Source organism: Triturus cristatus, chromosome 5_2 (genome assembly GCF_964204655.1).
Source record: "Triturus cristatus chromosome 5_2, aTriCri1.1, whole genome shotgun sequence".
Classification (NCBI taxonomy): Eukaryota; Metazoa; Chordata; class Amphibia; order Caudata; family Salamandridae; genus Triturus; species Triturus cristatus.
Window position 1 is genome coordinate 795,130,605 of NC_140588.1, and position 12,182 is coordinate 795,142,786.

The 12,182-nt window shown below is 42.4% G+C and overlaps 1 protein-coding gene across 1 annotated transcript in view; it reads left to right on the forward strand.

The window, feature by feature from the left end:
* SLC9A6 (solute carrier family 9 member A6) overlaps nt 1–12,182 on the forward strand; it is a 259,674-nt gene that overhangs the window by 126,308 nt on the left and 121,184 nt on the right. The window lies entirely within an intron of this gene.

The window sequence follows — 12,182 nt, forward strand, 5'->3', positions numbered from 1 at the left end:
TAGCTTATGCTTTCCCGTCCTGGAAAAATACTTTACTCCTCCCTCATATCGGTATAACTTTACATGTATCTTTTTCAATAGTGAAAGGCTAATTCTTCAGGACCTGAGGAACTCATCAGCGCTTAAGCAATCCATGTGACAAATGTTACCACAGTCCTTGGAACCTCAGAATCCACATAAAACTATATGTTCACTGAATGCAAGTATCTTCTTTTTAGGCTTTCAATTTTGGGATAGGTTGAAAAGTCAGTGCCAACTTACAGGGTGATGCGGGATAGAATGTTTTGGTTTAGCTATTACATGTATCACTCATAATACGTGTAATGTACAGGAAGTATTATTTCTTCTAAAAGAGATAAGACTATCTACATTAACTGCAAAAAATGTAGTAACTTGTGTAAGTTTAATATCTAAGCTTCACAGAGGGTAGATATGATAACTGCTGGTTTTCCACTGATTTAAAGAAAGAACATTTGGCCACAAGACAAAACTGAATATAAATTACAGAATGCCTACACTAACAAAGATCAAGATTCATTCAGACCTATGTCTAAACTTAACACCTTTAACTTAATACACCTTTAACTTAATACATTTTCTTACCTTGCTGTTAAAGCTACCTTCGTAACCACCTAGCTTAGTGCTTTGAAAAACATACAATGAGCGCTTTTTTCCATCATGGATGCAGTGCGGTAGTTACGGGTGAGTTATTTGGGGTGTGACACCCCTCCAAATAAAGGGATTCATGTCTTGGTAGTTTGGTCTGGGTGCCCTGGGCCAGGTCTGCTATGTCTGGGTCAGATTTTCTGCCAAGGATGAACGACAAAACAGTAACCTTTGATCTAAAACAGGGGATAGAGGGGGACATAGTTATCCATCTGGTGGTTAAATTCCAAAATGTGAAACCAGATAACCTGGAATCAATTCCAGGTTCCCTGATCGTCCAAATTGTGTGATCAAAGGCAAAAATTTGAATTCATAGAGCCTCCTTTTCCTTTATTGTCTTAGCACTTGTTAAATACGTGAGTTCAGGGTGTGCCTTGTAAAAGCACCTCTTATGTTTGATTTAATAGAGTACAATGTTGCTCTATCTATAACAAGAATCTGGTCCATGTTTTGGATTTACAGAACTACTGACTTGTTTCTTATTTCACTAATGACATTGTCATTGGGTGGGCAGCAAGCCAGTAATGTTTCTAAGTTCATGTTAAAAAACGATCACTTTTAAAAAATGTCTGTCTATGCCGTGATATAAACTGATGTACTAAGGTGAAACGCTTCTCTGTGTTAAAGAAATACATTTGTTTGCATTTTAAAGAGTTTATATAATGTTTTTACAATATGTTTAGTTGTACGATAAACATGCCAAACATTTCCATCACTTAACTCGTGCATAGACTTTTAGAGCCATGCCAGACCCTCTGCTCACCATATTTATTTGCTGGTGCACCCAACTCTATATGCAACTCGGGATTAGTACATGGGGCCGTCTCTCACTTGATAAAATGATTTATAAAAGGCGAGGATAGAAAACTGGAGCCCTGCCTACATGCACCAATTTGACAACTCTACCTTTTAGGCTTCTTGTAGCAGAGACGAAGTAGAGTACGTGCAGTGACATACATTTAAAATAAGTAATCCCCATGCAAGGATTACTGGCCGTTGTGTAGTACGTAAACATAGTCCTGAGTTCGCAGGGCAAACTATTGGGTCCTTGTGGGACAGACTGGAGTAGCTTCAGGAGGTTGTTTCGGGTGTGACATCCACCAATTGCATTCTTGGCTTTGTAGTTGGATCTCTAGCCACTGAGTTGGGTCTGGTATGTCTGTGTCAGTTTTTCTTATCAGTTTCATTTCGCTAAGAACTTTCAATCTTGTTCATTTTTTGGAACGGAACTTAAATAGATTTATAGTGACTGGTACACAAAAAAGTATTAAATCTGCGCCTATAGATATACTCCTTGAATGGGTGTAACTGTACTACTTTTTTGAAATTCAGAAATTGGAAGTAGTTCACTTGAAAAGCTGCTCCAGTCTAAGGTTTTCAGGCATACTACTGGCAGCCAAACACTATAAACGTGGATGAATTCTTGCAAATAGTCGACTCCAACCAGTAGCAACCAATGGGGTAGCATTCAAACCCATCTTTTTTCACTGACTGTGCCACCCTAGAGAGGCCCACATAATGCAATCAGTACCGCCTCTGTTCTTCATGGAAACAGTCCATCCCAGATCTTGGTCATCTCACCCGCCCCCTCCCTGCAGCCCACTGCTTTTTTAGTTGCGAAATTTGAGATTTACACCCCCTGACTTTCACTGACAAAGCTACACCCTTGCGCCGAAGCTTCGCTTTCCCCAGACCCCTGTGCCTCTAGCATTAACTCTTCTCTGATGGTTTGCCACACTTGGCCTCTATCTCCATTGGTTTATAAGTATGTGGTATTTGAGTAGCTTGAACCTAGCCAAAAGGCAGTGGAGAGCTATAGAGAATCAAAGGTAAAGATACAGTCAATGAGTGATTGGAGGGGAAGCTGGGCTCTGAAAGTGGTGGCAGACTGTTACGTTTTCTTGAGGTTGTGCTTTTAAAGTGTTCTCCTCAGCTTTTTTCTAAATGGAAGCTGGGCTGGTGTTGTCCTGATAAATAAAGCAATGTCGTTCCTGGTACTGGACTCCTAAATGGGGAAGACTTATTGCCTTGTTTTTTCGTTTTTGCACTTGTTTCCACTTTGTTTGTATCCTGGTTGTGGTGTACCAAGTTCTAGCAGAGATGGTGAGCTTGTGAGCGAGAGAGGAAGGGATGATGCTCCTGGTGTTTTTAAAGATGCTACAGCTAGTTTCGAAGATGGTGTGGCTGGCAAGGAGAACCATGGGATTCCTATCAAGATAGAAGTGAAAAGGACTTACTTTTTCCAGGCCTTTCATAGGGTATATAGCATACTCTTAAAATTGGGATGTAGAGAGTCTTGGAGGCCATGGAACTGGGCATTGCCACCACAAAGACGCAAGAGTATGAGGGCTTGAACAGAGAGTTTTGAAGTCGCTTTTTAGGGGGAATGATTTCACTTTCTTCAGAGAGAGCTGCTACCATGCTGTGATGATTTTCTTGGCAGCGTGTTACCTAAGGGTAAGAACGATGGTGAGGGTGAATTTGAGTACCTTGGCATTACATGAAAGTTGGTGTTTGATTCCGACAAGAAATCCTCAGAGACCGACAACCTCCTTGGCAACAGATAAGGTTGAAGGCCTGCCCTCATTGATCCTCCAATGCTCGTCTCAGTTTGAGAGCTGCCGCAGAGTTCAGAATCGCTTGAGTCTGCAATTAACCATGCTTGAGTGCACCGATGTAGCCGCTGAGCAGGCCTGCTATGCATTTGCCGTGTCCTGCAATATGGCTGCCTCGCTCTTTCTCCACCATTGTTTGAGGCTTGTCTGGAGTTCTGACTCCTTCCTGCTCTTGATGAGCTGCTTTAACGCTTATGGTATGATAAAGCCTCCATACTGGTGTCTTGTGCAGTCTTCCTTCTTGTGAAGGTTTTAGTGGCTCCACCACACCAAGTAGTTGATTGTCACTTTCTGCCTGGACATTTTGGTTAAGGTTTAGTGTAACTCTCACAAAATCATGCTCTCTCCCACTGCCTTTTACTGCCCCATTCCTACTCCTGACAAACATTCAGCTAGATTCTGTATACCCTAACTGTGGTCTTTGATGAGCACTTATTAGGATTGACCGGCATGGACATTGTGTTCTTCCTAGTTTGCTTATGATTGTTACTAAAGATGCCTAATTGCTAAAAATGGTAATAGTTTTTTATATAAGTGTTAGATAAAGGCAAAAACTCCTTAGTGGGTTTCTATCTGACAGCTGAACCAACACATGGTGCATGCATCCTCCTCAGGTAAGGCCTTTTCTCTGAAGAACCCACACCATACCTGTTTACAATATCTGCTGATTAGTATGTATGCCCATCCTAACCAACTTCCAACAACAGCTGTGGAGATAGACAGCATGTATTCATAATGCTCCCATTGTACTACAGGGAAGGCAGCGTCACGTATGATTTAAACCCCACATACGTTCATTAGGCCTAATGTTGAATAGCCATAAGGTTTGCGGTTTAGTCCTACTCATTCTCCTGGATTGGCGAGAGGGGTGAACAGACACCGGATTCATATTGCATCAATTAGAAAGTGGGCTTCCCTGACACTGACTGTGCTTTGCAGCAGTTTTTCTTTCTCACTTTCTTTCACTCTCACTCTGATCACAAATGAGAGGCACTGTTGCAGCTGCTGACTCGAAGTCGCAGGCTGTGGTAGGTTCACTGTGCTAGATGAAAAGGCTCTGCTCAATGCAGAGTATGGTTGTGCAATTCTTGCTTCTCGGGGGCCTGAACTGTGGTGCAGACTTAATGCTGGTTCCAAGGTTCGGGCTTCCCACACATGGTTGCACCAGCAAAAAAGGAATTGTATGACAGCTGAAGGTACAGATACCCACAGACCGCCATGCTCACAGACAGCACCATCAACAACCACCTCAGACTATTCCCTATACAATGTCCCGCTGTCTCACCTACCTAATGTGAGGCACTTCAGACATCACCCATCTAACAGGAGGAATCACATCACCTATGACATCCTCAATTCCTCCATTCTGCAAAAACTGCAACAGCTGGGGCCACAGCCTAGAATAGGTCTCACACTTGGGGAGTAGGCAGTAACACAACCCTGTGACAGCCAGAGTGGACCTTCTCACAGAAGCTTTTTAGGGCCTTTAACTCTCTTTGCTGAAGGTGTACAAAAAAGAAATGAACGTGTTTTCCAGAGGATTTTTACATGGAAAAGATGTTACAGTTTGTGAAGGAATACATTGATGCATTCAGACAGGTGGTAATCATTTGCAGGGATAGTACTTTTATTGACAGAGAGGGGTAGGCCTATGCATAGCAGACCCAGTTCATTCAGCCGCCCATGTTGTGCCATCACACGATCAACCTATCGATGATGATGGTGCACTCCAATTTGGATTTTTCAAGCAGTAGTGCATGGGTGGCTCTGGAGGAGTTGCAGGTTGCAAATACTTCTATGATAAAAGTTTCAGCTTCCTTCGTGAACAGTGTGTCTGACACTGAAGTGAAGACTGGAGAGCGCAAAATGGCTTAAAGTAAAGAAAAAAATAACTATGGCACGGTTCCTCCAAGAATTGTCTAAGGATTGGATCTTTCAGAAAGGTATTTGAAAAGGAGCATTTTAGTATTTTGACACTGCCGACAGATGAACTTGAAACCATATTCAAGCTCCATTTTTGCCAGATAAAGCAGATATGACCGAAAAGCTTATTCCGCCGTAAGGGTTGCAGTAATGTCAATTACACCAAACTTGAGCGTCTTCCATTTCATAGCATAGAGGAACCTGGTAAACTGTTGTTTCACTTTGCTCAGAATGTGCATGTAGTTATCAGGAAGACTCAAATGTCTGTATTGGAACTATAAGGATCATTGCCGACCCCAAACACCTGCACTTTTTCAACGTCTATAGATTCAGCAGAGTGGAAGGAAAACCTTATAAAAAAAAATCTTGCACCCCTTAATACTATTAATGTACTGTGGATTTTCCATTTACTGGTGTGGTCTCTTATGTCCCGCAGTACATCTAATATCAATCCCAAATCATGGTTGAACAGGATTTCAGGTTGCAAGTTATGCACATATTGCACTAAGAGCACCAATTTGTTTTTCTCCCACTCAAAATTCTCCAGGTGTATCCTGGAAGAATTTGCGTGGGAAAACATTGAAAATGTAAAACATGCAATTTTACCACTGGTAAAACCAAAACAACACGTGCCTCTACTCTTAATCACCTTCGTGATAAACGTAATGTCTCCATGGACTTCAATGGCGTCATGCTATCAGAAACCTGAAGCAGACTTCAACGGTGTCACGCTGCCAGAAACCTAAGCAGACTTCAATGGTGTCACGCTACCAGAAACGTATGCAGACTTCTTGCTATCAGAAACCTAAGCAGACTTCAATGGTGTCACGCTTTCAACACCTAAGCAGACTTCAATTGTCTCTCGCTATCAGAAACCTAAGCCGACTTCAATGGTGTCTCGCTATCAGAAACCTAAGCAGACTTCAATGGTGTCATGCTTTCAACAACCTAAGCAGACTTCAATGGTGTCACGCTATCAGAAACCTAAGCAGACTTCAATGGTGTCTCGCTATCAGAAACCTAAGCAGAATTCAATGGTGTCACGCTTTCAAAAACCTAAGGAGACTTCAATGGTGTCACGCTATCAGAAACCTAAGCAGACTTCTCGTTATCAGAAACCTAAGCAGACTTTAATGGTGTCACGCTTTCAGAAACCTAAGCAGACTTCAATGTTGTCTCGCTATCAGAAACCTAAGCAGACTTCAATGGTGTCACGTTTTCAAAAACCTAAGCAGACTTCAATGGTGTCTCACTATCAGAAACCTAAGCAGACTTCAGTGGTGTCACGCTTTCAAAAACCTAAGCAGACTTCAGTGGTGTCACGCTATCAGAAACCTAAGCAGACTTCAATGGTGTCACGCTTTCAAAAACCTAAGCAGACTTCAATGGTGTCACGCTTTCAAACACCTAAGCAGACTTCTTCAATGGTGTCTCGCTATCGGACACCTAAACAGACTTCAATGGTTTCAGGCTACCGGAACCCTAAGCAGACTTCAATGGTGTCACGCTTTAAAAAACCTAAGCAGACTTCAGTGGTGTCTCGCTATCAGAAACCTAAACAGACTTCAATGGTGTCTCACTATCAGAAACCTAAGCAGACTTCAATGGTGTCTCGCTATCCGAAACCTAAGCAGACTTCAGTGGTGTCACGCTTTCAAAAACCTAAGCAGACTTTAACGGTGTCATGCTATCAGAAACCTAAGTAGACTTCTTGCTATCAGAAACTTAAGCAGACTTCAATAGTGTCACACTTTCAAAAACCTAAGCTGACTTCAATGGTGTCTCGCTATCAGAAACCTAAGCAGACTTCAATGGTGTCTCGCTATCAGAAACCTAAGCAGACTTCTCGCTATCAGAAACCTAAGCAGACTTCAATGGTGTCACGCTTTCAAAAACCGAAGCAGACTTCAATGGTGTCTCGCTATCAGAAACCTAAGCAGACTTCTCGCTATCAGAAACCTAAGCAGACTAAAATGGTGTCACGCTTTCAGAAACCTAAGCAGACTTCAATGGTGTCTCGCTATCGGAAACCTAAGCAGACTTCAACGGTGTCACGCTATCAGAAACCTAAGCAGACTTCAATGGTTTCACGCTACCAAAAACCTAAGCAGACTTCAATGGTTTCTCGCGATCAAAAACCTAAGCAGACTTCAATGGTTTCTCGCTATCAAAAACCTAAGCAGACTTCAACGGTGTCACGCTATCAGAAACCTAAGCAGACTTCAACGGTGTCACGCTATCAAAAACCTAAGCAGACTTCAATGGTTTCACGCTATCAGAAACCTAAGCAGACTTCAATGGTTTCTAGCTATCAAAAACCTAAGCAGACTTCAACCGTGTCACGCTATTGAAACCTAAGAAGACTTCAATGGTGTCTCGCTAATCAGAAACTTAAGCAGACTTCAACCGTGTCACGCGATCGAAACTTAAGAAGACTTCAATGGTGTCTCGCTATCCGCAACCTAAGGAGACTTCAGTGGTGTCACGCTATCTGAAACCTAAGCAGACTTCAACGGTGTTACGCTATCAGAAACCTAAGCAGACTTCAATGGTGTCACGCTATCAGAAACCTAAGCAGACTTCAATAGTGTCACACTATCGGAAACCTAAGCAGACTTCTTGCTATCGGAAACCTAAGCAGACTTCAGTGGTGTCACGCTATCCGAAACCTAAGCAGACTTCAATTATGTCACGCTATCCGAAACCTAAGCAGACTTCTCGCTTTCAAAAACCTAAGCAGACTTCAACGGTGTTACGCTATCAGAAACCTAAGCAGACTTCAATGGTGTCACGCTATCAGAATCCTAAGCAGACTTCAGTGGTGTCACACTATCAGAAACCTAAGCAGACTTCAATGGTGTCTCGCTATCAGAAACTGTTTGTTCTCTATTCACTTTAATGAGATCTCTCTCCTAACAATCCGACTTAATTCCCATTTAAGAGTCAACAGGAAGGCAAGTTTGCACATAATATATTATCATTCCATCATGCAGTAGCTTAATCTAATTTCCCGTCTTTAAAGTCATACACTGATGGTATTTCCCTTTGGCTTTATTACCATGATATTAACTTGATACAACTCAGAACGAGGGGGTGGTGCCCAATGGAGGAGCGGTCATGGAGCGGCACAAGTGTCCATCTTAAAGCTGAAATAAAAGTCACTCCAGGTTTCCTGAGCATGAAGGTAATAAGCAAACAACAAAATATCAGCCTCCAACAAGCAGAAGCAACAGGTATGCTCAGAATTGCCTAAACAAAGTATGGTGCCATTTTAGCTAAACTCCCACGCCACAAAACAGTTGATGAACAGAACCAGGCCAGCCTGCCTTGTGCCATGGCAGCGTGTCTTGTTCAGTAGAGGTACTGAAAAATGTAAATCATATATTTAGCTTTATAAGATATGATAGGGGGTTCTCAGAGGTACTGAAAAATGTAAATCATATATTTAGCTTTTTAAGATATGATAGGGGGTTCTCAGAGTGGAGGTTACCATAACATGCCTGCTAGCCTCTGCTCTACTGTTATGAATGCTACCACCAAACCCTACTGAATTCAATCCACTGGGTCATCTGATCTTCCTTAAAAGTCTGTGCGGCAAGTGAACATGCCAGCCACTTGGTCCCGGGTGAAGAATATGCTCGTGAAACTTTTCTTCCTACCTACCTTCTGAAGAGATGATTGTGTTGTGAAAAAATATAAACATGCACAATTTTCAGCAAGGTTTTACTTCTTATTCACAAAATCCTACCGTGCACGACGCAATCATCCACGTGGCCTCTAGATGGCAATGTTTTGCACTAATACCAAAATGTAAGTAACAATAGAAAAAAAAACGAGTCCAATTCAATGAACTTTATTCGGTGTATGTGAAACAACCACAAAAGTATTTATAAAAACAAATACGTTACAAATGATTAATATCAGATAAAAACATGTCAAATGGCACTTGTTAGACAACACAGAGTAAAGTTAATCACATCATAAGAACACATAAAATGTCAATTTAAAAAAGCAATTCACATTCATCAAATCATCATGGGCTCAGCGCTATATTGGGACAATTCTACTTTTATGTATATTAAGTGCATTTATAATAAAAAGCGCCACGTTGAGACAGACCCTGGCATCATTAAGTTCAGACAACTATTTTACTGCAGCAGGTGCCATCCATTGCCATATGCAAGCAAAAGGGGTTTTAAGTAATAACTTCTAAAACCAGAATAAAAGTCATAAAACAGCATAAAGTGCACAGTGCTCTGTTTACTCTGTCCATCGCATGGGCAAGGTTGTCCGAAGGGCAGGTTTTCATCATGGGAAAGGCAACTAAATGATATACAATTCCCCATCTGAATCTGACTAGGACAAAATGATGCATAAGGTTGGGAATATAAATTAGATAATCCTGACAGCCGGCTGCTAAGGTAAGTGTTAGTGGCAGTTGGTTTCCTGCTTTGAGATTAGCTTGTTCCACCCGTAGTGCTGGGCCACCCCACCACTACATTACTGCAGGCTCTGATATTTATTCATGTACTGGCCCCTGCCTTTGTTCCAGTGAATTACTTGGAGATCAGAGGTCTTAGGTCTTCGATGGTGCCGCTCACCATCTGACTGGCCCTCCAGGACTGTTTGTCCTTCATGCTGTCCCACATGCTTCAGACATCTAACGCCTCAAACACTGCTTGCACATCATCCAGACTTGGTTTCTCAGTGCCTACCTGAAGCTGAAACAAACCAAGACAGAATTACTGTTATTTGCCAAGCACAACTAACCAGACAAACTAAAAACCTTGCTCAGTGACCGGAACCTTGACAGCTTTGAACCCCAATGTTCTCTAATTGCTAATGCACTTGGATTAACCCTAGACACAAACGTCACTTCCAAGGAACAGATTGCCCGAAAACGACAGGATGCCTGGTACCAGCTCTTTCTTCTAAAAAAAAAAAAAAAAAAAAGTCTAATTGTTTTTTCCATAAATCGATTTCAGAACTACTGTTCAAGTCCTTGTATTTAAGCATCTTGATGGTGGTAATGCCCTACACAGTGGCTTTTCAGACTCCACACTCTTTCTTTGGGGGCTACCTAGACTCTGCAGCATGCCTCATCCAGGGCCTGGTGAAATAGGATCACACAAGCCTCATCTTGCTTTAACCTCTTCCGTGCTCATGACGTCTCCCGGCCGTCATGAGTCACGATGGGAGTGTGCGGACGACGGCCGGGAGGCGTCATGACCACGCCCGCGATCGGAATGCCAGCACTGCGGGAGCGCCGCGGCTGAATTTGCGCCGCAGCGAAGAGGTTAACTCCAGTGGTTCCCCTTACCTGCCCGCACCATCTTGAAAACAAGCTGCATAATTTAAAAAGCCATCATGACCAACATCCCAGCTTGTCTTGCAGACACGCTCACCATCTCTAGTGGTTCAAACCCGCAGCCAGGACACCTTCAGGTGCTGGTCTCGTTTTTGTTGACATTATTTCTCTGTTCACTCCCGCCCCAACCCCCACCCCCTCCCCCCCTTCCTCCTAGCCAGTGGCAAAGTGCATGTGCTTTCTCCTTTCAACATGATAAAATTGGTATTCACCCAAGTGCCCCATTCTGTTTACTTATAAGTTCTTAGTAAATGGCACAACATGTACCCAGGCCCGTAAACTAAATGTGACAAGTAGGCTACAGCACACATTATGATCCCGAGTAAAGTAGCACTGTAAAACATGTCTCAGGCTTGCCACGGCAGCCTGCAGTGCAGTTTTAAACTGCCATTTCGACCTTGCATAATAAACATGTTACCTGGGCCAAACCTTTCTTTTTAATGCTTATAAGTCACCACTTAGGTAAGCCATAAACTCTCATAGGGCAGGGTGCATTATATGTAAAAATGTAGAATGTGTTTTTACGTTTTACATGTCCCGAGAATGAAAAGACTATCTCTCCCATAGACTAACACTGATTTTCATTATTACACTTAATATTTGATCATTTCCGTTTTGAGAACAGATAGAGAAATGCTTTTTCCGCTCATTTCTGTTATAATTTAAAATCCTTTTTAATTGCAAATTTGGATTTTAAGTTTCTATTCGGAAAATGCCACTTTTAGAAAGCTGAAGTATACACAAAAGTGATGAATGGAATGCTTGAATTAATCTCACCCCCTGATAATTACTCGGGACAGCATCCCAGTCCTTTGATATTTTGCACGCCGTGCCAACTCAGTTTGTACTCAGCCATATGCAAAGCAGCCTTGACCCTGCTCAAATGGGAAAGTTCAGCCCAAACTGCCAGGCCCTCCCTGAACTGGACAAAAGCAACTCAGGACCAGTTTCGCCCTTGTTAGGGCTCCTCAGCTGGGTATAGCTTGGTGCCAGTTGCACAGTGTGCACAGGATCCGCGTCTGGTGTCTGGCAAGATTCACAAAGCAAGGATCTGTGGTTAGATGGAGTATCCACCAGAAAGAGCATTATAGATGAGTAATTTACTAGTTTGTTTATTATCATTGAGCACTTGTACAAAAAGAACACAGCTTTATGTGGAGTAAGTAAATGCTGCAACTTTGAATTAAACCTATGTTAGTATTTTTGGAAGAATGAAGTCATTTGAAAATTGTATACTTTTTCTGTACCTAGTCAACCTGTAAACCGATTCTGGCCTCAGGAACTCTTCTGCAGAGTTTATCTTCCTAGTGTTCATCCACGTCAGTTATTTTGATCTAATACAGCCTGGTCACAGGCAAGTGGGACCCTTTGTCCTCCTCTGTTGTGCTCCCCTAGTCTTCATACATTCGCAAAAAGGCATTCAGAGCTGTCATTTTGAAGGCCTAGATTGTCTCACAGGTTTTCCTTTTATATTTTTGCACCTGGGTACCACTTGGTCTAATGTGGTGTTGGGGCGTATTGCTATTTGTGCATGTTTTGAACATGACTGTTGATATCAGTGTTTGTGAATCACTAGTTGATCACTCATGGAATGGAGATTTGCAACAGAA